The sequence below is a fragment of the Mus musculus genome, chromosome 7, assembly GCF_000001635.26.
Source record: "Mus musculus strain C57BL/6J chromosome 7, GRCm38.p6 C57BL/6J".
NCBI lineage: Eukaryota > Metazoa > Chordata > Mammalia > Rodentia > Muridae > Mus > Mus musculus.
This window is the reverse complement of record NC_000073.6, coordinates 78,551,815-78,576,307: the sequence shown is the minus strand read 5'-3', so window position 1 is coordinate 78,576,307 and position 24,493 is coordinate 78,551,815. Positions and strand designations below refer to the sequence as shown.

The window sequence follows — 24,493 nt, the reverse complement described above, 5'->3', positions numbered from 1 at the left end:
CTTTGCCTTGGGGACGGACTAGAGCAAGAAGGGACCCAGTGTGCTGTGGCTACTGCCCTCTCAGTGTCCACCCCCTCCCCTCTTTGCTCCAACCATTGCCTCAGGACTACAAAGCCTGAAGGAATTGGAGTCAGGCTCTCTCCAAAGCCCACCAGTTCTCTTGGTATAAGAGAGACCAGCTTGTGTTCTTGCAGCTTACACTTTGAGGGAGATGAACAGCCCCAGAAGATGTCCCCGACTCCTGGAGACAATCCTGACCCATATCTTAGCTCTGCCTTTCATTCCTTACTACCTCCAGGATGGTCAAGGATGTCCAGATAGACAGCAAAGGGGTAAGGGGAGGGGAGAAGAGAGCAAAGGAGAAGCCTCTACCCACTTGGAGGCCAGTGTCTGTCCAGGAGCAAGGTCTGGAGGAATATGTTTCAGGGAAGCTTGGCCCCTGGATTGTAGGGATGGCTGCAAAGAGCTTAGTGGCCTGTGCTCTGGAGTTGGGCATGGAGATTTTCAGGTGATTGGATGTGCCAAGGGCTGGAGAGTTTGGGAGCCAGTGAGCTGTGTCTGCCTTGTTCTCTGCTCTAAGGATGTGTATGTCCCTGGGAACCCTCAGGGAGGCAGGATTGGTCACAATCAGATAGGCTCTTTATGGTCACGAAGAGGTGTCACACCTCTCAAAATGAGGTTTGGGGAAGCGGTTCTATGGGGGGGGGGGAGTAGGATTAGTTGTTCCCCGGAGACATTGGTGGGAGGAGGGGACACAGTTGGCCTCTTGCTCCTCTCCTGGCATTAGAGGATCCCAGGAGAGTGCCTGTGGCGATCTGAGCAGGGAGACTGGGAGCCGCTCAGTGGGAACTGGACTCAGCAGCCATCAGGACTCTCTCCTAAACCCATCTGACATCAAAGAGAAAGTGGTAGGGAAGGTCAGAGGTCAGGGGTTAGATGACCCTCCCTCACCCCATCTTCCCCCCAGTGTCCTGTTATGCCTGCGTCTGGTATTGACTAAACTCAAGAAGGGGCTCAGACTCCCACTCCAGAGGCAAGGAGTCCCGAGGAGGGAGAGGATTCATGTTCATCCAGGGAAGAACATGCCCTTGTTGCTCTCTTACTCTTTAAGACATGGAAGATTAAGGGAAAAGGTAGCCTTTCCCAAGCCCGCCTTCCATCGGATCTTAGCACTGAATAATGGGCTATACAACATATATCCCAGGTCCCCAACCCAAGGCCTGCTGGTAGAGGTGGGGCTTAAAGAAAGAGAAGCACAGGGCAGGAGAGGATCCAACCCTAGGGGGGCCTGGGAAAGTGTCCTTCAGACTCGTGTGTCTAGAGATCCAGGGTCAGGAGGGGGCATCGCCTGTCAGCCTGGAGCTCTGGGTGATGGCGTGCGGCTGGACAAATTCTAGGCATGGAGAGACGGCGTCTCCTCAGGTTCTTCTCAAGTATCCATCCTCCGAGAGTGAACTCTTTGTGCTGAGTTTTTAGACAGACAAGGTTTTGTTTCCTTGTGGCCCCAACTCTTGTGGTATCATTCTGAGTGGTGGCTGTGCCCATCCAGAGCTTTGGGTAGAAGAGACCTTGTTAATATAAGGAGGAAATCAGCAGCAAGCATCAGGGCAGAGGGGTAGACCTCGTCTCCATCTCATCATAGTACTCCAAAGAGTCCATAGCTGCGCCAAAGGGTCCTTCCTGCCTTCTGTTTGTTCCCTTTCTGTTCAAAAGGGCAGCCCTTTCTTTTTCTTTTTTCTTTTTTTTTTGCTACTGTAGCTCTTAATACACCATAAACTCTTCCAGAAGGGTCCATAGGCAGCCACACCCAACTAGACTCTGACGTCACAAAGGCAGGAGGGTGGTGGCCAAGATGGTGTGTTGTCTAGGCTGCCTCCTTAGGCCGGGCCTACAGGGTTGTGTTGGCTTGGGATGGCGTGTCCTTTGAATGGTGGAAAGAAGATGGAGGTAGAGACTGTGGCATCGCTGGGTCAGATGTTCTTGAGGTCGCTAGCCTGGGCTCGCAAAGACCATGTACTCTGGACTGGGGCACCGAGCCGCCATTTGTATACCAGCCTGAATTGCCACAGGGTTCCAGGTGTTTGGTGGGCTTTTAGTTTCCTGTATTTCCCCTTCCCCTGGAGACACTTTGCAGACTGAAGGGGTCACCTGGGGGCTCTGCTCTCTAGGCTTTTCGGTTTTAAGGAATGGGTGGGTGACCCAGCCTTGGCAAAGGTCAGTGAGAACTAGAGTCCTAGCTAACATATGAATCAGGGCTGTAAAGGCCCCACAGCAAAGTATTAAGAGCCCCAGGATTGGGGTTAAGCCTAGGAGAGGTAGGCAGAGCAGAAACAGGCCTTGGAGGTTCTACTTGAAAGCAAGAGGTAATAGGCCCTGGGTAGAGTTATTTCCAGGCTGAAAGCTGGGGCGGTGGACTTCTTTGGTGGCAGGATTTTATACTGAGGCCAGGTTGTTGTTGGGTGTCAGCATCTCCCATGACCCAGAATCCTCAGCTTCAGTATGCCCAGCAGGTTCCCTTTGGGGGCCAAGGACATTAGCTCTGAGACTACCTGGGAACTGAGAACATGATAGTTTGGGCAAATCCAGTAGAACCCTGACTATAGCTTTGAGAGTTCTTGTATGGTGGGCCCAGGAGGGTTGATCTGAGTCTGGGAGATTCCTTAGGGTCCTGTAATGTTCCAATTGCTCTCTGTGTCCCGTCTTGAAGCCCTAATTGTTGCCCTGCCTAACCGTGCCAGCTGACCCTTCCCATCTGGAAAGGATGCTGGCCCCAACTCCAGATGAATCTTGGGTACATGGTATGTGATTATCCATGGCCCTTTCTGTGTATGGCCCTTACCAGTGTTGTGACATTTTCTCTGTGACCAGGGGTCTCCATCTCAGGTTCTCCATTGGGAGGCTCTTACAGGGCTGTTGTGCCTTTGGGGGTCTAGGAATAAGAAAACAGGATACAGTGAGTTATAACCTGGATTTCCCCCATCTGCCTTGAGATATTCTGGAGGGCTGCAGCCACTTCGAACCTGTAAATCTAACTGTGAATCCAGGCCATGGGTCAGAGTGTCCCTTCCAACATGGATGTCTGCCCTCTCAGCACCAGAAAACATCCCCCAGGAAGGTTAGCCTCTTTTAAGGGTCTCTCTTGTGGAATTAGAACGGCCTTGTGATACCACTAAGAGGAGGGCACAGGTGAGTCCACCCTGGATGTGAGCCACTGTCATTCTTTCCTTCCCCATGTCTAGAAATGTCAGGTCAACCAGAACTTGGCTGAATTTGTGACACAGGATACAATTTTTTTTTCCCATTAACTGCCTGGACCAAATGTGTGGATCTCTAGATTGTTTTTAGGGTCCTTAGCCTTTCCTTAGAGGTTGGGCAACTGACTCTATGACCCTGATTCCCAGCCCTGGGCTCAGGCCTAGAAGAGATGTCCTTGCTAAGATGTCATCTGTTTACTGGAGGGAGGCAGCTCCCACTGCGTATGGGAAAATATTAGAACATCTATCGCAAATTATTCTGTCGCCTACAACAGGAGAGATTTAATATTTAATGTATGGATTAGAGATATCCCAGCATATGATAATTTAATAAATATGAGTGTTTGGGTTTGTGAGATATATGTTTTTATTGCTAAATCATGCATAAGCAGAACAACATGGTACCCCTGTTGCAAGTGATGCACATTGCATTTGGAGGGGACGGGACAGGAGAGGTGACTTTTGAATCTCTTCTCCCTTTTACTCAGTTCTTGGCTGAAGGCATTTGTGAGCCAGCATGGGTAGATGGGATATAAGATGGGACCGGGCTGAGTGGGCCCAGGAGTGGTTCCTTTCTCTATCATAGGTTTCAATGCTAGTCCTCCCCCCAACCCCCGCCAGGAGCCAGGCCGTCATTCAAATGATGCCTTCTGCAGTGGACACATCTCCCTGGAGTTGTCCACCAGGCATTTGTATCACTAGTCCCAGTTTGCAGTTGCTCAGCTGTTTTTTTTGCAAGAACTATTTGAGTCGAATAAGCAGGGCTGATTATTCCCATTTTACAGATTCATCAAACAAAACAAGAGCAGAACTGTGGTCTTGGGGGATTGAGTTACCATGGAGTTTCCAACAGAAAGGATGAGAGGTGTTGGGAGAGCTGGTCGCTATTTTCCAGTGTACCTCCCCTGTTGGTCTGCTTCCCGTGGCTCCATTGTTCTTGGGCTGACCCTCTCATTAGCTGGATACCCTATTGACCTGTTTCCCTAAAGGGAAATGTGGAGGACTTTCTGCCAGAAAGCTCTGTTGACCAAAGAGCAGCATTACAGAAGCACTCTGTTCTTAGGGACTTGGAAAGGGTAGCTGAATGTTGTGTATCTGGTCCAAGCCTGGCTTGGATGGAGGGTATGTCACCCAGATCTGCTGGTGACCCAGAGTGATAGCTAAGCCAGAGTCAACTGTCACTCTCTGAGCCAGACTCTGGTCTGGCCTCTGCTTTGGAAAGCATAAGTCCTTGTTGGTGGCCAGTCATGGGCGCAGACTTCCTTAGGATGGCCTGCATCATCAAGAGTGACCACTCAAGTGGTTCCCTCTAGTGAGAGTTCTCTGGAATCTTCCCCCACTGGAGGAGGGATCACCAGAACTTTTGCTTCTCTTGAGTGTAAGGTAAGGCTCCCCAAAGTTGGAGTGAGAGTTGGGGGGCTGGAAGACTGTAGGCATGGCCTTCCTCATGTTCCCAAGAATTCAGGGCCTTGAGAACAAGGGACTCAGTTGGGTTACCTAGCTAGAGTATTGGGAAATTTCTTTTTCCACTGTCACTCCCAGGTACTTGGTGTGGCCTCCTGCACTACCCTGCCTCCTGTTTGAGGGAACTTTGTCAAATCCAGAGTCTCCTCCATTCCTGTGTCTCCCTCTGGGGCAATGTTTCCAAATTCAGGGTCCCCAGAGGCAGCAACTATGTGAAAGCTGGCAGCCCCAGGGCTCCTTGGAGCCTGCAGCCCACGCCAATTAGAAATAAACTCAGAGGGCTCTGCTGAGCTATTTACATGGATGGCTGGGGAACGGGGTACTCAGAAGGTCTGGGAGTCCTTTCCCCTGGCCTCAACTTCTGTCTCTGCTGCCTCTGCCTGGCTTGTACTGCCACAAAGGGTCGTCTGGTTTAGAGTGGTTGAAGATTCAAGATTCTAACTCCAAGCAGACATCATTAGACTTGGAGATCTGGGCAATTTCTATCTCCCACTGCTCTACCCAGCCTGGCTTCTCTCTAGCTATGGACAAATCCCTTTGCTCCCATGGGCCTCACATTCCTTATCTGTAAGACAAAGAGAACTAACATAGGAGAGCACTGTTAAAACTCAGCGTCCAGTCACAGCCTGGCAAAGAGAGAACCGTGATCACGTGATCACTACTACTACGAGCCAGCTCTTACTGAGCTCTCTCAGTAACTGATCACAGTATTAAGTACTAGATAATTGATTATAGTAAGGACTAGATAAGTAATGATAATTATCATTTACTCAACACTTACTGTATCCCAGAACGCTGCTCTAACCTTGTGAATTAAATATACACTAGTCTTGCTTACAGATGGGAAAACTGAGTCTAAAGAAGGACCTTGATTTCATATAGCCTGGCATTTTAAACATTCTGGCTTTTAAATATTAAGGTGATTGTCTATACCCTTCTGTATGCTGTGGATACATAAATATATGCAATTACATGGCCAGGTAAACAGGCACACATAGGTGAATATATTACTATTGTGATAAATTAATACTAAAATAAGAGGCTGGACAAGAAGGTTCTCAAGGCTTTATTCCCTATCCTTCTAGTTCCCTGGGTGAGAACTACCCTGGCTGGTATTTTAGGAAAGGCTGGCAGGTTGCTTGTGAGGAAGGTGTTCATGAAACAACAAAGCCTCAGACAGACCTCTAATGGAGACAAGAGGCTTTGGTTTCTCTGCTGGATCTGTTCCCAAAGTACTGTCCTTCCTGGAGGAGGCTGTGTCCCACCCTTTTTCCAGGCACCCTTGGCTTCCCCACACTGTCCTGGCCTCTGAGATCTCCAGACCCCACATTAGCCCAAGGTGCAAGCTGGGTCAGGCAGGGATTCTGGGAACTGCTTGCTGGGCAGTAGTCATCCCCTCTCTGGGTTGAAGGCCAATGCTCCTGATGTTCACGAACAGAGAGAACCTGGATAGAGGAGAGAGGGCTGGGTCATGTCTCTTAGAGCTTTAGGGTATCAGAACTGTCTTTGGCTACAAGCAGAAAGGTGTGTGGTGGGGAATTTGAAGAGCTGGTCAGCTAGAGTTGGCAGCTGATGTTGGGAGTATCACTCCTGAGTGGGGAGGTCTAGGTGTTCCCGGGCCTCCATTTTACTGTCTACATAAATCAGTAGCCTTCACTACCTCCAGTCCCTGCCTCTTGCTCATAGATGTGTCATCTCTCTCCTGTAGGGATAAGCCAGGACCTTTAGAGATGACAACCATTGTTCCCCCATGGAGACAACTGGAGAGTCCTGCAAAAACATTGCTGGGCAAACCCTATTGCTGCTGCTCCATGACTGTATGAACTTGCTACACCATAGAACCTCTCTGGCTTGTTTCTACTCTTGCAGTGGGGTTAGCTAACTCGTCTTTTCTCGCAGGGTCACATTATTAAGTGGTATGACAGACCTCCTTCACAGGTTCTGTGAAGAGTCTAACGCTGTGTTGGTTGTTTCCATTTCTGGATGACTGGGAGGACTTGAATTAGGAAGAAGATCAAGACTTTGAGCCATAAATCAGGAAAAGGAGGTGGAGAATAATTTGGGCTAGATCCAATTTTTTTTTCCCCAAGAGGAAGAACTTGGCAGACAGATGAATTGATATGTCCCAGCCCAGTGAGCTAGGAGCACAAAGCAGACACGGATGCTGGGCCTTGCTGCCCTAGGTCTCCTCCCACTGCCCTTTGGTGTCTGTACCAGAGGCTCAGGGATTGCAGGGGGCAGGAAAGATTGGTGAGTTTCCCTGGAGAGGGAAACGAAGGGAGCGGTGTTAGACTCGCGAAGTCCTAGTACAGGCTTCCTGAAGCAGTACTTGGTGCTGTGTGTGTGTATCTGGGGGCGTCTTTGTACACGCACAAGTGCCTCTCCTCAGCGTTCCCTGCACATCACGTCTGAGGTTGCTGTAAACAAACCTTAAAGCCGCTGGCTTATTGCTTGCCGAGATTGTCTGTGTGTAGACTCCTGGTGGCCACAAGAGGGCAGCATGATGCACGAGTCGATTCTTGGTGGTTTGACCCAGGGAGAGCTGGAGCCGGGATAGTGGCAAGTCGATTGCCAGCCTGGGCTTTTGGATCCTGCCAGGAGTCAGGGCTAAGCTTCTGGCAGGGAGGGCGTCTCTATAGAGCCGGCCCTACTCTGGTTCTATCTGTGTGGTCTGGGGATGCGAGGCTCCCAACCTGTGTATTTTGGCTTAGGAGCCGCTAGCTCCCTGGGAGAAAGCTGTAGGGAGCCTCTGATAGAGGGAACATCCTCTCCCCCCTCAGCTCAGTCTCAGAGGGCGCATAGCTTTTGGCTTAGACAGTGGAAATGAACTAAAGGGACATATGTTCCTGGCCAGGAAAATCCCAGGCTTGGTGGGACACAGAGAGTTGGTAGTGACACTGGAATCAGGGTCTTGGAAGAAGTGAGCTTTTACTTTCCGACTGCTCAGGCTGTTGGATCTGCTGGTCAGAGCCAAGTAGGTGCTCAGTTAACATGGCACTCTGGCTCTTTCTAGAGGTGGGATCTTGGTGGCTTGTGTTAACTCCTCCAGACCCTGGGTGAATGTGCATCAGTGGGTATGAGAATGTCTTACTAATGGGTCATTTTGTTAGTGGTGCCTGCTGGGAGTGAGATGCATTGGCCCTTCATCATTCCAGGCAGGTCCTGTATTTGAGCAGGACGTTGGATATCATGTGCTCTTGAGTCCATCTGTGACTTGTTACCAGTGCTGGAAGCTAGATCATCTGCTCTGTGCTGAACTGGTGGGCCTGGGACAGCTCACAGCTGCCTGGCCCAGGGATATAGATGAGGCCCTCTTTCTTGTGACCCATCTTTGCCCACCAACTTCTTTTTGAGCAATTTTTCAAGGCCATGTCACTGAGAAATGTAGGAGTGGGTTTGACATTTACAGTACTCTCAGCGATCTGAGTCCTTCCCATGAAGGACCTTGTATTGACAGCAATGACAACATGACGTTTCTGATTGTGACCTTGCCACTTCTCTGTGGGAACCTGGACTGGCTATTTAATTTCTTTCTTTCTTTCTTTCTTTCTTCCTTTCTTTCTTTCTTTCTTTCTTTCTTTCTTTCTTTCTTTCTTTCTTTCTTTCTTTCTTCCTTCCTTCCTTCCTTCCTTCCTTCCTTCCTCCCTCCCTCCCTCCCTCCTTCCCTCTCTCTCTCTCTCTCTCTGTTTGTTTCTTTTTTTGGTCTTTTCCTCATCTGAAAATGGTGATGATAAAGAAGAGCCCAGGGTTGCTCGTAAGATTGCAGTGAGGATGTCTGTGGGATGGGAAAGGCTCTGAAAGCCGTTTTCCTCCCTCTTCCCATCAGAGCATCCCAGGCTGGTGTCATCACAAGCAATGGTATTTTCAAGCCCTTCATCTGTTCTTCCCACTTCTGGTATTTCCCACATCCTGCTCGTTTTACACATCCCAACAGATTCATCTCCTCTTAGGGGGTTACAAGAATTCCCATGCTCCCAGCATTTCTGTTGTTCTTTTCCCCCTGAGAGGCAGCTCAGTGGCTCCAAGAGATGTGGGGTTTTGCTCAGTGGACTTTCCTGCCTCTGTTGTCTTTGGACACAGGTAAACCCCTCAATAGCTCTGAGATGGAAACTGGATCAGTTGGGTTGTGAGGTGCCTTTCCTGGAATGGGTACCCAGAGTCTGGCTGGTGTGTGGACCTTGTAGGAGGTGGGGAGCAGTAACATTTTAGAGATATGGATTAAAGAATGTTGTGAGAGTAGCCAGCACCTAGAACTAGATGCAGGAGGCAGTAGGAGAGTCACCATGGTGTACATTTTAGGAAGGGGACTAAGTAGCTGAAGCATGTGTCTGTCACCAGGACAGGGAGAGTATGGTTCCTACTGATATGACACCTGCCTGACCTACCAAGTGCCAGCATGTTCCAGGCAAAGCCTTCGCCCTGACTACCTTCCCCATCTCCAGCACCAGGAGTTTGGATGACAGAAACCTTTGACCAGGTTAAGTTAGGAGTACCTAGCCTCTGGACAATATTGTCCCACACGGCTTCATTGCTGTCCTTTCCCATATCATTTGGGATTCACCAGTAGGTTTCCTGTTGGTTACTGTAATCAAATCAGCTTGCCAGCCACAGAGGTGACTCCAGGACTTGCCCTGGTAGGAAGAGTTTAGATATTAATTATGGTAGGGAGCAACACTAAATCCCTCCAGCCCAAACATACCAATCAAGTATATTAGCTTCAGTTCCATATTAAGCCACAAGAGGGCACTAGACCACGATTTCTGCTGTGTAGGTGCTATGTAGCCTATTGTGATTGCTCCTTTGAGAACTGTCCACTGCACCTGGTCTCTTCCCAGAAGCCAGCAACTTTGAAGTCATGGCCAACCGGCTTGATTTAACTGCAGCTCACCACACTGACTGAGGTTTCGAGGGAGGTCTATTTGTGCAGTGCAAAAAGGTCATTGCATTTGGTGTCAAACCAAGGGTTCCAGTTTGTGCCCTTCTTGCAAGCTTAAATGATGAATGAAGTTACTTTGTTTTTCTTTGTATGTTTTTCTCCCCCCAACCTGAAAGGTGAGATGTTACCAGGAGGTGTGGTTGTGAGAGAAGCTGCCACAGGGATTAAATTGCATGATGTGTGGAAAGTCTTGAACACAGTGGATTCCCGGTGACTAGCCTGACTTTTTTTAGGAAGAAGGATAAAGTTAGGTCACAACCCAGGAATCCTGTGGGCTTGATGGGGTCCTTTTATCTGCTTCTTTGACAAATATTCTGTGGTTCCAATTCACTGGGGGAGCAGCGCTATGCAGTGGCTAGAATGGAGAGCAGCAAGTATTGGGCAGGTGTTGGACGTGGTTAGAGTCAGATTGGGACAGGCTCTCGGCCAGGGGATACCAGATTTAGAGGATCCATTAATGGGCTTTGCACTGCTTAAGTTTCTGACTGCTGCGGATTATTTGCTGAGGATGTTAGCACAATGATAGCTGTTAGTGGTGTTGTCTGGACCTGTAGGAGGAAGTCACAAGTGGACTAACTTTATTGTCACCAATCAATCTTGGCATCTTGGCATCTAATTTCAGGCCTTTCTTGGTGTTTCCTCGGGTTTCTCTCCCTCTCTCTCCCTTCCTCCCTCTTCACTACCTGTCTGTGGTGGATGTTCCTATCTTGGGGGCATGTTAGTACATTGGCTTTGCCTTGGTTAAGAGACTGGAGGGTCTGTGGTCAGTGCATCTATCTGAAAAATGGGAGCTGGCACGGTTGGTTAGACGGTACTTCCAGGGTGATTGTATATTCTTTGCTTGGTGTGTGTACGGTGTGAGGTGGGGTCAGGTAACAACCGTGTATTAATGACGGCTAAACTTCCAGTTTTGCTGTTGATGCACACAGCTTGGAGGAGGTCGGGGTCTTCTCTCAGCAAAGCTGAGGCTGGAACAGAGGTATCTCTGGATTCATACCCCTCTTAGCCTCTTTATGGATGTACCTGAGACTCAGGAGGGAACATTGGCAGGCATGCAGGCTCAGGAAGTTATTTAATATCAGCTTTGCTCCAGATTGTGTTTCTGACTCCCTGCCACCTCTTAAGTGGCAGTCATTTTAACAAATGTGGTGAGAAGACACTGAGTGGGAAATAACATGAAGGAAGGGAAGAGGGACAAAGCTATGGTGGGGGAGGAGCAAGGCTATGGTGGGAGGGGCAAGGCTATGGTGGGAGGGGCAAGGCTATGGGGGTGAGGGGCAAAGCTATGGGGTGAGGAGCAAGGCTATGGTGGGAGGGGCAAGGCTATGGTGGGAGGGGCAAGGCTATGGTGGGAGGGGCAAAGGTATGGTGGGAGGGGCAAGGCTATTTGGGTGAGGGGCAAAGCTATGGGGTGAGGAGCAAGGCTATGAGGGGGTGGAGTGGGGAGGAGTTATATTTCCTGGGCAGACACTTTGATTTGAATGCACCCAGGAAGAAGTAGCATGGAAGGGGAGCAAGGGCCTCTCAGTTCTGAGTGGGAAGAGAACTCCCAGGAAGTGTCTGGGTCTTAGGGTTGGGGGGGTCTCCTGGTATACCTCTCCCTCATTCACAGAAGGTTCTTGTGTTCTATTGGAGTGTCTGGCTCTGTCTTTGGGATAGATGTTGTGACTGATAGCGATCATCTTTCCAGGGACAGTTTTCAAAGTACACAGCAGACAAAGAGCTCAAGGGGCCTGATGTTGACACTTTAGCCCACTGTGAATACTAGGCTGTCCTTGGGCATAGACAGTGTGGTACCCAGGTATCCGGCACTGGCCTTGTTGTCCAGACCCTTCTAGCAACTGTACTCTGGAGGAAGAGTAGACAGATGTTCCAACAGGGCCAGCTCTGCTCTGCCAGGTGTAGGAAACAGAAAAGAAGGAGTCCAGTTTTTGTCATGCCAGCCTGTGGCACCAGTCACAGACCTGACACACTGCTAAGCCCTGGGGTCCAACTTCATGAAAATAATCATTATTTATTTTTCCCCATTGAATCTTAAAATTAGACAGATGATCTGTGGCTCTTCAGAAAGGAGATTTCAGCTAATGAAAAAAGTTCAAAGGAAAGTGTGTGTGTGTGTGTGTGTGTGTGTGTGTAAAACTATGGATTCCCTGAGGTAGACAGGGAATGATGTTCCTAAACTGAGGTTTAGACATTCTCCACTTGCCTGCCCCAGGTCCCTTGAATGTTGGTTATCAGTGTTGTGAGATATCAGGTTATTATTACTTCTTGGCTATAACGTTGATCCATTGGTCCTGCTGTTACCCACAGAAGCCTTGTGGCATTTTAGGCAGACAAGGAAGGTGAGTTCCAGTTCTTCTGGGTCACACTCTGTCTATGTGAAGCAAAGATTAGGAGACAAGTAGTTTGCTTAGAAGGCAATCCCAGGAATCTAGAGGAGAGAGGGGACACGAGGACACCGAAGACCTGTGTGCTCTCGGGTAGGCAGATGTTCCTTGTGCTTATTAATTCTCTTATCTGGATATTTACTCATCGTGAGGGCTTGTGATGGGCCAGTCGCTCTTGTGGAAGCCATGGAGACGCAATGCAAGGGACATGCAGACAGTTTGTATTATCTCTGTTGTTTTAGGATGTACAAGGTTAAACATCAACTCTCTAGGCTCCTTGCCTTTATCCCTGGACACTGCCACTTGGGATTTACATTAAAGGATAAGAGATGACCAGAGGTGGCCAGGCCAATCCTCTTAGACTCTCAGTGGCAAATTTTTGAAAAGAAAAAAAAATCCATCAGCAGGTGCGTGGAGTCAGAAAACCAGGTGGGTGGAGGTGAACCTAGGTGAGAGGTGCATAGAGTGGGATAAGAGATGGGTCTCACGTGCTATTGAAGAATGGGACTCCAGCGTTCTTTTCCAGCATTTAGGTACACTTTGTAGCCTGAGTGAATCTGAGCCCCCCAACTCCTCTGCACCTTGATCCCAGAGGAACAAACTTCTCCTGACCTCCATCTACGATTAGTTTTGTGGACTTAGATTCCATCCTCCTGAAAATGACTATTTCTTGGTCCTCGAGCTCCACTCCAGGGCTGTGACTGCTGGCCCACCAGCTCAACTCCTGTTCTTTGTACAGTCTGGGCTCTTCTGTCCTGGGGCTTTCTGGACAGTGTTCACTCTATCACCCTCTATTGTGAATCGTTACCTACCCAGGGGGGTCAGGGGACAGATGATGTTGACATGGCTCCTCTGTTCTATCCCCGTAGTGAGCTCCTAAGAGTCCTATAAATTAGAGCAGGCTCACCTCATGTCTCCGATTTCTCTACAAGTCTTCTCAGGTTGGTGATGCTGCACATGTGTGCCTGTCCCTGGATGTTGGGATGACAAAATAGAACTTTCATTGCTTTCTATACTTCCATGGACCCTGAGTTCTACTCTCCCCTTATTGGAAAAATCTTCTAGGGAAATTTGAATTCATGCACAGTGATAGGGACCGTGTTCCAGGAGCAATTCTAAGGCTAAGGGTGCTTTCAGTTCAAGCCTTTCCCAGGATCCTGAGACAGACTCTCGTCTAGCCATACACCCCTCCTCTGCAGAGCTCGGGATCACAAGTGCTTTGAGTCTCAGACAGCTTTCAGCCATGAGAATATTTGCATATATATAATGATATATCCTGGGGCTGAGACTCAAGTCTGAACATGAAATACATTTATGTTTCATATATGCCTAACGCACATAGCCTGAAGGTTATATATACTACATTTTTAATAATTTTGTTCATGAACCAAAGTTTCCTCATGCAGAATTTTTCATAGCTGGTGTCATGCTAGGGATCCAAAGTTTATGATTGGATCATTTTATATTTCATATCTTTAGAGTAGGTGCACATGCTTGTGTGTGTGTATGTTTGAGTGTGTGAATACATGTGTGTGTGTGTGTGTGTGTGTGTGTGTGTGTGTGTGTGTGTGTGTTTGCACAGGCATATGCAGGATTTCTGATACCAAACATCTGCTTCTGACCTGAGAATTTTTAGTGTGGAGGAGCACAGACTGCAGGAACATAGCCATACTCGGAGTGTGACTGTTCACTCCTGTGCCTCTCAAGTTCTACAGTCTAGAGTGAGCTCAAAGGTGCTTTCACATTTTGCATAAGACTTTTATGAATAGTTTCTCAGACTGTTAGAAGTCTTAATGCCGTCCTCTTCAAAGAACACCAGCCTACTTCCTAACAGGTTCTGACAGGATTTTATTATGGTACCAGTTTTCTTCTGTTTCTTCCTTCCCTTTGTCTTGTACCCGAATCCAGCTTGACCTGGCCCACGTCCATACACCTTTCCTCTCAGGGATTCACACAACCTGAACCCACCTAGACATAGATGGTCTGATGTGTGTAGCCAAGGGATAAAAGAGAATTGTATTTTAAAGAATTCCCTTCCTCACTGGAGAAGCAGGAGAAGCCACTGTGTAGCTGCAGTTCGGGAGGCTTCATTGGCTCCAAATGATGATAAAGAATGGAGTTCTGTCTGCATTTGGAGCCTTTCAGGTTAGAGCACATCTCTGTGATGTTTGCCTCCCATGATTCTCTCAGAGGAATCCTGGAGTCCTTGGCCAACCCAAATGACCATTCCCTCTCCATTCCCAAGCGTGTCCAACCCAGGCTGTTGGGGTCTGGAAGCTTCTCCTGACTAAGCAGATCTCTGGTCTTCCTTCTGCTCACTTGGACACTTCCCATCTCTCCAGTCTCACCTTCAAGAATCTCTTTGTTCATTAACAACAATGGATTTATGAAATTCTTGGACAAATGGAAGTACCTGGAGGTACTTAGTGAGGTAACCCAATCACAAAAGAAGCCACTTGCTATGCACTCACTGATAAGTGGATATTAGCCCAGAAACTTAGAACACCCAAGATACAATGTGCAAAACACAAGAAAATCAAGAAGAGGGAAGACCAATTGGTGGATACATCATTCCTCCTTAGAATAGGGAAGAAAATACCCATGTAAGGCGTTACAGAGACAAAGTTTGGAGCTAAGACAAAAGGATGGACTATCCAGAAATTACCCCACCCGGGGTATCCATCCTACAATCAGCCACCAAACCCAGACACTATTGCACAATGCCAGAAAGATTTTGCTGAAGGGACCCTGTTATAGCTGTCTTGTATGAGGCTATGCTAGTGCCTGGCAAATACAGAAGTGGATGCTCACAGTCATCTATAAGATGGAACACAGGGCCCCCAATGGAGAAGCTAGAGAAAGCAACCAAGGAGCTGAAGGGGTCTGCAACCCTATAGGTGGAACAACAATATGAACTAACCAGTACCCCCAGAGCTTGTATCTCTAGCTGCATATGTAGCAGAAGATGGCCTAGTTGGCCATCACTGGGAAGAGATGCCCCTTGGTATTGCAAACTTTATATGCTCCAGTACAGGGGAGCATCAGGGCCAAGCGGGAGTGGGTGAGTAGGGGAGCAGGATGGAGGGAGGGTATAGGGAACTTTCGGGATAGCATTTGAAATGTATATAAAGAAAATATCTAATAAAAAAGAAAGAATCTCTTTGTTCTCCAGACCCCTGGTTTTGGATTATTCCCTCTCTCCACTCCTGGGAGCACATAGTAAAAGCAGTTGCTATCTGTTGACTGCTTTCTGTGCCCCTGCCACAGTTGATCTAGTAGTAGCTCACTTAATCAACACCATAACCACATATGGGTGGATTGTTCTCATTTTGCAGATGAAGAAGTAGGAGACAAGAGAGATACACACTGTTGTGAGGCTATCGGTATAGATGGCTGAGAAAATTCAGACCCAGGCTCACCGCAGAAGCTGGGCTCCCACATTTGTCATAGCAGCACATTCAAAGGCAAAGTGGCGGGAAATAAGCTGAGACATCACCAGGAGACATTTGAATCCAGAAGGGAGTCGTGTCATCGTGAAGTAATGGACTCCTGTAGGAAAGAATAAACTTGGTCATCCATAGAGTAACGGCAATCTTTCACAAAGCATGCCAATTAAAAACCACTACATGCTATATATGTGTGCTGGCTACTTTCATGTGACTTGACCCAAGTTAGAGTCACTGGAGAGGAGGGAGGCTCCCTTGAGAAAATGCCTCAGTAAGATGGGGCTATAGGAAAGCCTAGAGGGTATCATCTTCATTAGTGATTGATGTGGGACGGTCCAGCCCATTGTGGGTGGATACACACCTGGGAAAGTTGTCCTGGTTTCTACAAGGAAGCAGGCCAAGCAAGCCATGGGAAGAAGCCAGTGAGCAGCACTCCTCTATGGCCTCTACATCAGCTCCTGCCTCCAGGTTCTTGCCCTAGTTGAGTTCCTGTCCTGACTTCCTCCAATGATGAGTAGTGATGTGGACGTGCAAGCCAAACAAACGCTTTCCTCCTCAACTTGCTTTTGGTCATGGTGTTTCATCATAGCAAGAGCAACCCTAACCAAGACGATATGTAAAAGATCACCGTGACTAAGAGCGTCAATGTACTGTTTATGATCACAGTTATGTGGCAAAACAAGGCAAGTGGTAAATTTGGCATAAGCCAGTTTCACAACTTGGTTTCAGGGACGGAGAGGAAAGCAGGGTATGTATAGGGTCTTAAGGTTATTTAGCTTGTTCTCTTTTAATTTTGTAGTGCTGGAAACAAAATCTAGTGTTTTGAGCATGCTAGGTAAGCACACTGTCACTGTAGCTGCATCTTGAAACCTGCTTTTCACTTCTCAACTTGAAATCATGTCTCATTAGGTTGTCTAGACTGGTCTGTATTCCAGGCCGGCTTTGAACTTGAGATCTTCTTGCTTACCCTCCCGAGAAATGGCGAATGCTTTCACTCTGAACAGCCTGGCTTCTCATTGTTTATCTTATTTTATCTTAGCACCCAGAAAATGACAATGCTCAAGGTGATAGGTAGGTAATGCTTTCAACCTATAATCCTTCACTTTTCACATCTGTTAAAATAGAACCCTAGAACCCCGAAACAACAAAAACATTACACCCGCTATGTCTGAAATTTCAAACAAAAGTAACAGTGAATCCACTAAAGCTGATATCCCATAGCCTAAGTGACAGAAATGTGTTTCCCCATGGTACTGGAGGCTGGATATCCAAGGTCAAGGTGTCAGAAGGACCATTTCCTTCCCAGGTTTCTGTCCTTGGTTTGCAGACAGCCACCTTCCTGCTGCATCTTTACATGGTCTTCTCTTGATAAACATCTGTGGCTGAGAAGGAGGGGGCAGGCATGTCATGTAAAAAGCCTAGTGAATGGGGATTTTCATAGAGTTGATGGAGAACCTACAAGCTCCCTTGGGACACACCTATAGACCAGTGATCGGGAGGTGGAAGCAGGATGATCAGATGTTTAAGGCTAGCTTTGGCTACATAAAAGGTTTAGGGCTAGCCTAAGCTACAGTCTTGCTGTGTAGCCCAGTAATCATCTTACCTCAGGCTCCCCTATCTGGCTTCATGGTACTTCCCTGATGTATTTCAGAGAAATGGTGAAATGTTAGTAAATGCTGCTTACATACTTGAACATGTATAACATCTAGCTAAAGTGTGGTAGTGTTTTAACTTCAGGCACTGTTAATATCCGGTGAAATTCTTACATCTTCAGTGTCTATTCTCTGAGTCTTCCCCAATGCATGTGCACTGTGGTTCTCACATCCACCAAGATACAGGACACTAACAACCTCCAGAAAGTTCCCTCATGCCCCTTCCTAGTTTGTTTCTGCCACCACCTCTTCGAGAGTTGACCACTGTTTTGAGCTTGCTAACAATAGATTACTTCTGTCTGACCTACAGCTTCATACAAGTGGAATCATGTAATTCCCACTGACCAAGAATGATGCGCTGCTGAGATTCAGCCACGTACTGTAGATAACAGTATCTGATTCCTTTTTATGGCTACATAGTATTATACTGTGTGGCCAACCTGGATTTATCTGTTCTGTTTTTGGAACCCGTGGGCTGCTTCTAGTTTTGGACTTGTGGCTAAATCCACTATGAATATTCTTGTGTGAGCCTTTTGGAAGACATATGTTTTTGTTTCTCCCAGGTCCTGGGATGTACGTTGAGTATGTTTAACTTCCTATCCATCCTGGCCTCTTTCCTTAGGAGTCGTACCAGGTGACATGGTTGTGACAAGTGGTTGACTTGGGTTAGGAGAGGCTTGTTCCCGTAACTTCTGCTGAGTCTTTGGGCCCACCGAGTCTCTGACTTGCAGATAAGTAGACAAAGACAGCTCTGCTCAAGGCCACCCATTAGCAAAATGACAGAGCTGGGATTCATTCTGATAAAATTCTGAGAGTTGCTGGGAATACCTGTCAGCATTCTTAGCCCAAGGATAGATACACTGGTGTTCTTGAAGCCCATTTGGACACTCTTGACACTGGGAAACCAGGGCCAGACTGGCAGTAGGTGCTTCTTGAGGCTATTCCCCCTCAGGGGAGGTGCATTCCAGCCTGGAACTGTACACCCCTATCTAGAGGCCAAAGCTGGATCCATATGTATCCCAGAAGGAAGCTGTACAAGTCCCCTGGGCTAGAGTCTTCTTCCAGTGATTTAGTTGGGAGTCCTATGGGAAAGGGCCCGTTGTTAATCCTAGGGAAACAGGAAGTCTCAGAGGGTTTTCTCTGTTAAAGGAGGTGATTTTGCTTTAACCTAAGAGATGAGTATAGGCTGGGCAGAGGAGGGTAAGCATTCAGGGATTCCTTAGGAAGGTCCTTCATCCAGGGGGAAGGTACATGGAAAACATTTCTAGGCGATGAGAGAGCTAAACTGTAACCTAGAGAATGAGCAGACATTAGCCACTCAGAGAGGTCAGATGCGATGGATGCTATTTTAGGTAGAAAGAAAACTGGAATAAAGAGAATTGTGGGGAGCTGAAGGTAGCTCATCCAGGCTGGAGAAGAAGGGAGCAGACATCACGTTCAGCCTGGTGACTATGGCCCTCTCATAGAGAAGTGTGAGTGCCAGGTTTGGTGGGACATGCTATAATCCAAACAGTTGGAAAGTGGAGAAAGAAGGGTCAAGAGTTTAAGGCTAGCCTTGGCTACATAAAGGGTTTGGTATCAGCCTGAGCTAGATGAAATCCCTAAACAAAAAACAGAACAAATGATTGTGAGACAGTTGAAGAATGGGGTAGGGTCTTGTTTGTATATCTCTATCCCTCTAGTGGTTAGGACATGTTTGACTAAGTAAGAGCTAGGATAAACCATGAATGAACAGAGCACCTGCTGGGAGCAGGAGGCCTGGGGATGTTTGCAGGGTCAGGGAGGTTGAGAGGCATGCTGGAATGTCTAGGGGGGATGTGCTAAGGGATGTCTATTTTCTCTTGGTTGGAAGAACAGGCTTCTTGGGATAGTGCAGTGATCTCTACCAGGTTTTCCAACACCTGGCAGTACTTTAGAAGACTTAGCTCCATCTGAAAGGCACCTAGGGGCATGGTGACAGAATTCCAGCTCAGGAACACTACTTGCTAAAATATATTTGTTTATTCAGAGATTTAATTAACATGTTTAAATATTAAAGAGTAAACAAAATGTGTCTAGTGGGACTCAACATTTACCAACAGGAGCTCTGGCTTATTTAATTATTTGTGTTTTCCCTGCCCTAAGACTCAGGTTTCTGGCTTCGTTCTAGGCAGACAGTGGGGAGTGTAGGCTCCTCCTAGGACAGGACAGAGAAGTGAGCCTAGGAAGTAGGAAAGTAGGGAGGAGCGGAGGATTGGGAAGGAAGGAAGCAGGGAGGAGGAGGGGGCGGAAGGAAAGCAAGAGGTTTTCTCAAGAAGTGGAGATCTCCCAGCCAAGGAAGCCAATAGCTGGTATTTATTTGGTACAAAGAAGAGAGTGTGGGTCTCTATGCTTTCATGGATTGTTTGCTGATAAAGTCCACCAGGGCAGTGGGAGCAGAGACAAAGAGCAGGGGCCAGTATGTTCGGAAACCCTGGGAGTGTGTAGAGTGAATAACCACAGCAGAACCAGCTATCAGGAGGCAGATCAACTTTACTTAGGGTGACTCAAGTCTTATAAAGTTTTGGGGGACTGAGGGTGGGAACATCCAGGGTGGATAAAGGTCATCATTGGTTGAGGGTTTAGGGTACCCAAAATGCCCAACTAGCATGGGGAAACATTTCAGGAATGGTTGAAGATGTTCTTATCAGGAGAAAGAAAATGGATCCTGTAATCTAACTGAGTCTATGTGATATTCCTCAGGTAGAAGTGTGTGTGTGTGTGTGTGTGTGTGTGTGTGTGTGTGACTTAGAATTTCCCAGACAAGGTCAGAGAAGGGGAAGCTCTGTTAATGGAGTGTGCCATATTGCGCCAAGCCCAGAGGCAATCCAGTCATGGTGGACATCGACCTTAATTAGCAGAGTTTTCCCACAGAGAGAGTGAGATTTGAGGTCTGGAGAGTACATCCAAGGTGCAAAATGAGATGGCTGGAGACAGCTGAGCATTCTTGGTTGCAGGAGGACTGGAGGGTCTTGAGATAATCTGGTGAGATACCAACTTGAGTCTCTCTGTGCTGATTTTATGACAGCAGTGTCTCTCCATGATTCCTCAAGAGCCTGCAGACTGGACAGTGGCTGGCTGGACAGCAGCTGGAGAATAATTGGCATTGCATCACTATGTTGCAGACACAGGGAGGGAAGGTTCCCCAGCCAGATCTGCAGGTAGAACTCGGAGATGGAGGATCTGCATTATAACATCACCACAAATGAAGTCCTAGCTGCTGAGAGATTACACCCGGGGTTATTTATTGGCAATGTGCTCTATGGTTTTAATTTTTTCTTTTTGCTTATTCAGGCTTTAGCTCCAGAGGAAAATAGCCTGGGGTGGCTCCGAAATAGATTCTCTCTGCCCCATTAACTTATTCAGTGAGTTTAATGGTCCTTTCTCCCCTCAGCCTTGAAGCCATCATTAAGAGGCAGAGATTTATAAAGCAAAGACTGAGCTTTAGTCAAACTTTGATTGTGGGCTGGGGGAGAGCAAGGGGTCCAGGCAACTGGGCACCCTCTGTCCCGATGATATGGGTGTGGACATGAGCGTTAATGACCTTAACTTTCCCTGGCTCTCCAAGGGCAGGGTTTGCCATGGATTGCTCTGAAGTGGCTCTGCAGGGCACGGAGTTGAGTGTCTTCTGTTCCATTTTATGGGACATTCCTTAGCTCTTATCATAGCTCTAGGTCATAGCATCTGCCAATGGTGTTTACAGAAAATAGACTTCTCAGAAGTCAGCCTTCAGAGCAGTTAGTTCCTTTCAAATGAAATGACTTAAGGACAGCTGTCCAACTTACCAGTGAGAAAATGGCTGGTCAGTCAACCAGCCAGCCAACCAACCAACCAACCAACCAACCAACCAGCAAAACCCAAACAAAATCACAATAGACTAAAAGCCTGAGTACTGGATGGTTTGCTAAATTCTCCAGAACTTTCCTTCAAGAGATATAATTATTGAATGAAGGTCAAGTCAAACTACATTACCTCAAGATTGGTCAATCCAGCTCAATCCAGTTCACCACACTTGACTTCTTCCCTTTTTGTGCATCTGTGGGGTAAAACGCATTCTGCTGAGGATACAGTCAGGTGAGTTAGGTCCAGGCTGATGAGACAACAGCACCAGCAAAGAGATTGCCCCAGAGCAGTACAACGTGGGGATTAGGTGACAGCTTGGGAAACTGAGGAAAGAGACAATGTGTAATTTGGTGCATAGGTAGGATCTGGGTAGGGAGGGAGGTGAAGGAAGGCTGCTTTAGGTTGAAGGTGCACAGAAATGATGGGTGGGATGGAAGAAGTGCAAGGTCCCTATTTACGCAAGAGTAGGGAATTTTGAGAAACTAAGAGAGCTGACAACAAGCCCTGAGACTCACTTGGGGATGACCAAGAACATCACTAGCCTCTGTACTTTGTTGGCTTAATGATAGGAGTCACTCAAGGGTTGGCAGATAAATCTTAAAGTTCAGGCAGTGTTTTTTGTTTATTTGTTTGTTTGTTTTTTGGTTTTTTTCTCTTATGTTTGTGAATGAAAAAAAACAGTGATGAAAATAGGAAAATAAATTATTCATATGTTTAGCAACTCTCTCTCTCTCTTCAATAGATTTCCATTACTTTTCTTAGTAAAGTTGATTCTAGAATTAGTGCACAAGGCAAAAGGTGGCCTTTGAAGAGACTTTAATTCCTGGTTGAACACAGTGAGATATGCCCACTCTGAGAGACACACAGCAGCTGAGGTGAGCTGAGGCACAGTTACACCACAGTGAACAAACTGGATGTGGTAGCAGTTAAAGCAGCTACTGGTTCGTTCTCTGTCTTCCTGGGTGAACAGAATTGAATTTGCATACACTCGGTATGTCGACCAGACAAGACTATTGCATGGCGACTTTGTGTATGTGTTTCCATGCATCCAAGCAGTAGTTTTAGTTTGCATTCTAAGGATAGCCTACAGTACAACACGGACTGAAGAAGAGGAGGTGTGGATACAAGTGGAAGAAACTAGGAGGCCATTGCAAACCCCAATGTGATGTGGTGGTGGTCAAGTAAAGAGAGTTAAAACAACAACAACAACAACAACAACAACAACAACAACAACAACAACCACTCAAACCAAACCAACCAATCAACCAAACAACAAAACAATAACAACAAAAAAACCCTTAACCAACAAACCAACCAACCAACCAGCCAGCCAAACACCAATGAATGAAAAAAAAACCCAAAACAACAACAACAACAAAAACCTCAATCAACCAACCAACTGAAAAATGCTGATTGTGCGTTGAGGGCAGGAGATAGCAGGGTTAGTGCGATCTGTAGTCCATGATGGAAAAGAAGAGCCAGCAGGCCGAGGCCCTGTGCCTTCTGTTTGGGACATATTGAGTTGATGGTGTTTGCGGGAGAGGATTGAGAAGAAGGCTAGGTGTGGCTTGAGTAATTGTTTCTGATTGGAGGCTTTCTTAGTGAAGTGGGTCACCATGGGAAATCAGCCGGAACAGCTTGTTTGAGAAGAGGCTAAAGACTTGTTCTCCTTCCGGAGCTCCTTCTGCTGTGTCCACTGGCAGCCTTCTCCATGGCTGTCCATGGCTTCTCTTGTGGGAGCTGCATCAAGCTACAAGCACATTTCACCTGTGTATTTGTAAGTGGCTTCTGCTTTGGTGTGCCTTCCCTTTCCACTCTTCTGCCTCTCGAAGGCTTATCTCAGTATAGTTACATTGTGAAATAATATGAAGATCCAAACAAGGTGTTGGTGTGGAGTGAAGAGAAGACGGAGTGACTCATTTGGGGATTCACAACCATCCATAGCTCCAGCTCCAGGGGTCTGATACCCCACCTCCATACAGGCTTTGAAAGCACCTGCACTAATGTGTACATCCCCATACACAGACATACACACATATGTATAATCAAAAATAATGAAAATAGACCTTAGCGAAGGAGACTAGGTGTCACATAGTTATTAACAGTGACCAGGAAAATGAAAAGGATAGTTACTTACCTATACTCACATGGTTTTCAACATGTAGCTGTTTGCTACTTCGTGAGGAAGGCTGGCAAAACTTGATTGGTCCATTGTACAAAGAAGACAAGATCTGGCTGCCTATTAGTGAGTTAAACAGGGTTATATCCATATTAGTCAGTCTTCCATGGTCATGTTCTCTGAACCCAAAATGACACATACATTGGAGAGGTGAGATACTTTGGAAGGATTAGTGTTCCATCTATAGACTTTGAATTATTCTGGAAAATATAGTATCAGTATAGTATCATCTGTAGGAATCCTCCTTGGTGTAGAAGTACTTGCAGTGAGATGATGAGGAAGAGGAAGAAGAGGAAGAGAAGGAGGATGAGGAGGAGGAGGAAGAGGAAGAAGAGAAGGAGGAGGAGGAAGAGGAAGAAGATGAGAAGGAGGAGGAGGAGGAGTAGAAGGAGGAGGATGGTGGTGATGATAATGACCGAGATAGTAGAAGTGACAATACTAACAACAGCATCACTTTACACTGGGTGCTATGTGCCAAGCACTACATTGTGCATTTTCCGTTCAGTGGCTTTGTGAATTTAATGACATTACAACTGAATTCGGTATCTACGACTATCCCCATTTTGTAGACTTGAATACACGAAGCCACACAGCAACATCAATAAAAGGAAGAGAAGTCAGGCAGTCTGTATCCAGAATCCACGATGTCACCTGCACACTTCTCACTGTCAGCCCATGTTCTTGCTGTCCTCTTCAACACCTGGACCACCCAATTCTGGACCCCAGCTGCATTATAATGTGGTTAGATTTTCTAAGCTGGAACAAATGTTCCCGATGCCAGTTCAATGAGAAATTCTGCTCCATGCTTCCTAGGTTACATTGATTTATTCACCTCGGATAGAATAACCATGTGGTGAACTAGATAAAATATTTGTACCATTGATTGCTTTATTTCACACAGATGGCGGGGGTTGGGGGGGGGGGAGAGGAGGGCAGTGAAAAGTGCTGTAGGCAGGTGTGTAGAGACCAGCTAGGACAGGAACCCAGGCTGCCAGTGCCCCCAGGGTATTGTCTGTTATTTGCAGGTCTGACCCTGACTAGCCACTGGCTGACCCCTCTGGGGTTCCCTTTGACAGCTCTAGTTACAGTGAATGTTAGCTATTGACCAGGGCATTTTTGGCTGGAGGGTACCCAGGGCATCTCACTACAGAAGGATATAGCCCTTTGCAGCATTGCTACAAAGTCACATAGAAAACATTACAATAAAGTGGGTGGCTTCCTGTTCACCAATCACTCAATAACATCAGAACATAATCTAGGGGGAAAAAAGAGGAGACCAGGTTAAGATCGGGCAGATTCTGGAATGTGTGTGTG

General features: G+C 47.1%; 1 protein-coding gene and 1 long non-coding RNA gene across 14 annotated transcripts in view; both read left to right on the top strand.

Moving 5' to 3' along the window:
* Window positions 1-24,493, top strand: part of Ntrk3 (neurotrophic tyrosine kinase, receptor, type 3) — a 401,049-nt gene that overhangs the window by 4,727 nt on the left and 371,829 nt on the right. The gene's annotated exons all lie outside the window — the stretch shown is intronic.
* Gm39038 lies at window positions 1,987-23,456 on the top strand. The gene is made up of 2 exons (XR_882235.3): window positions 1,987-2,077; window positions 15,377-23,456. It is a non-coding gene; the product is annotated as a predicted gene, 39038 (long non-coding RNA).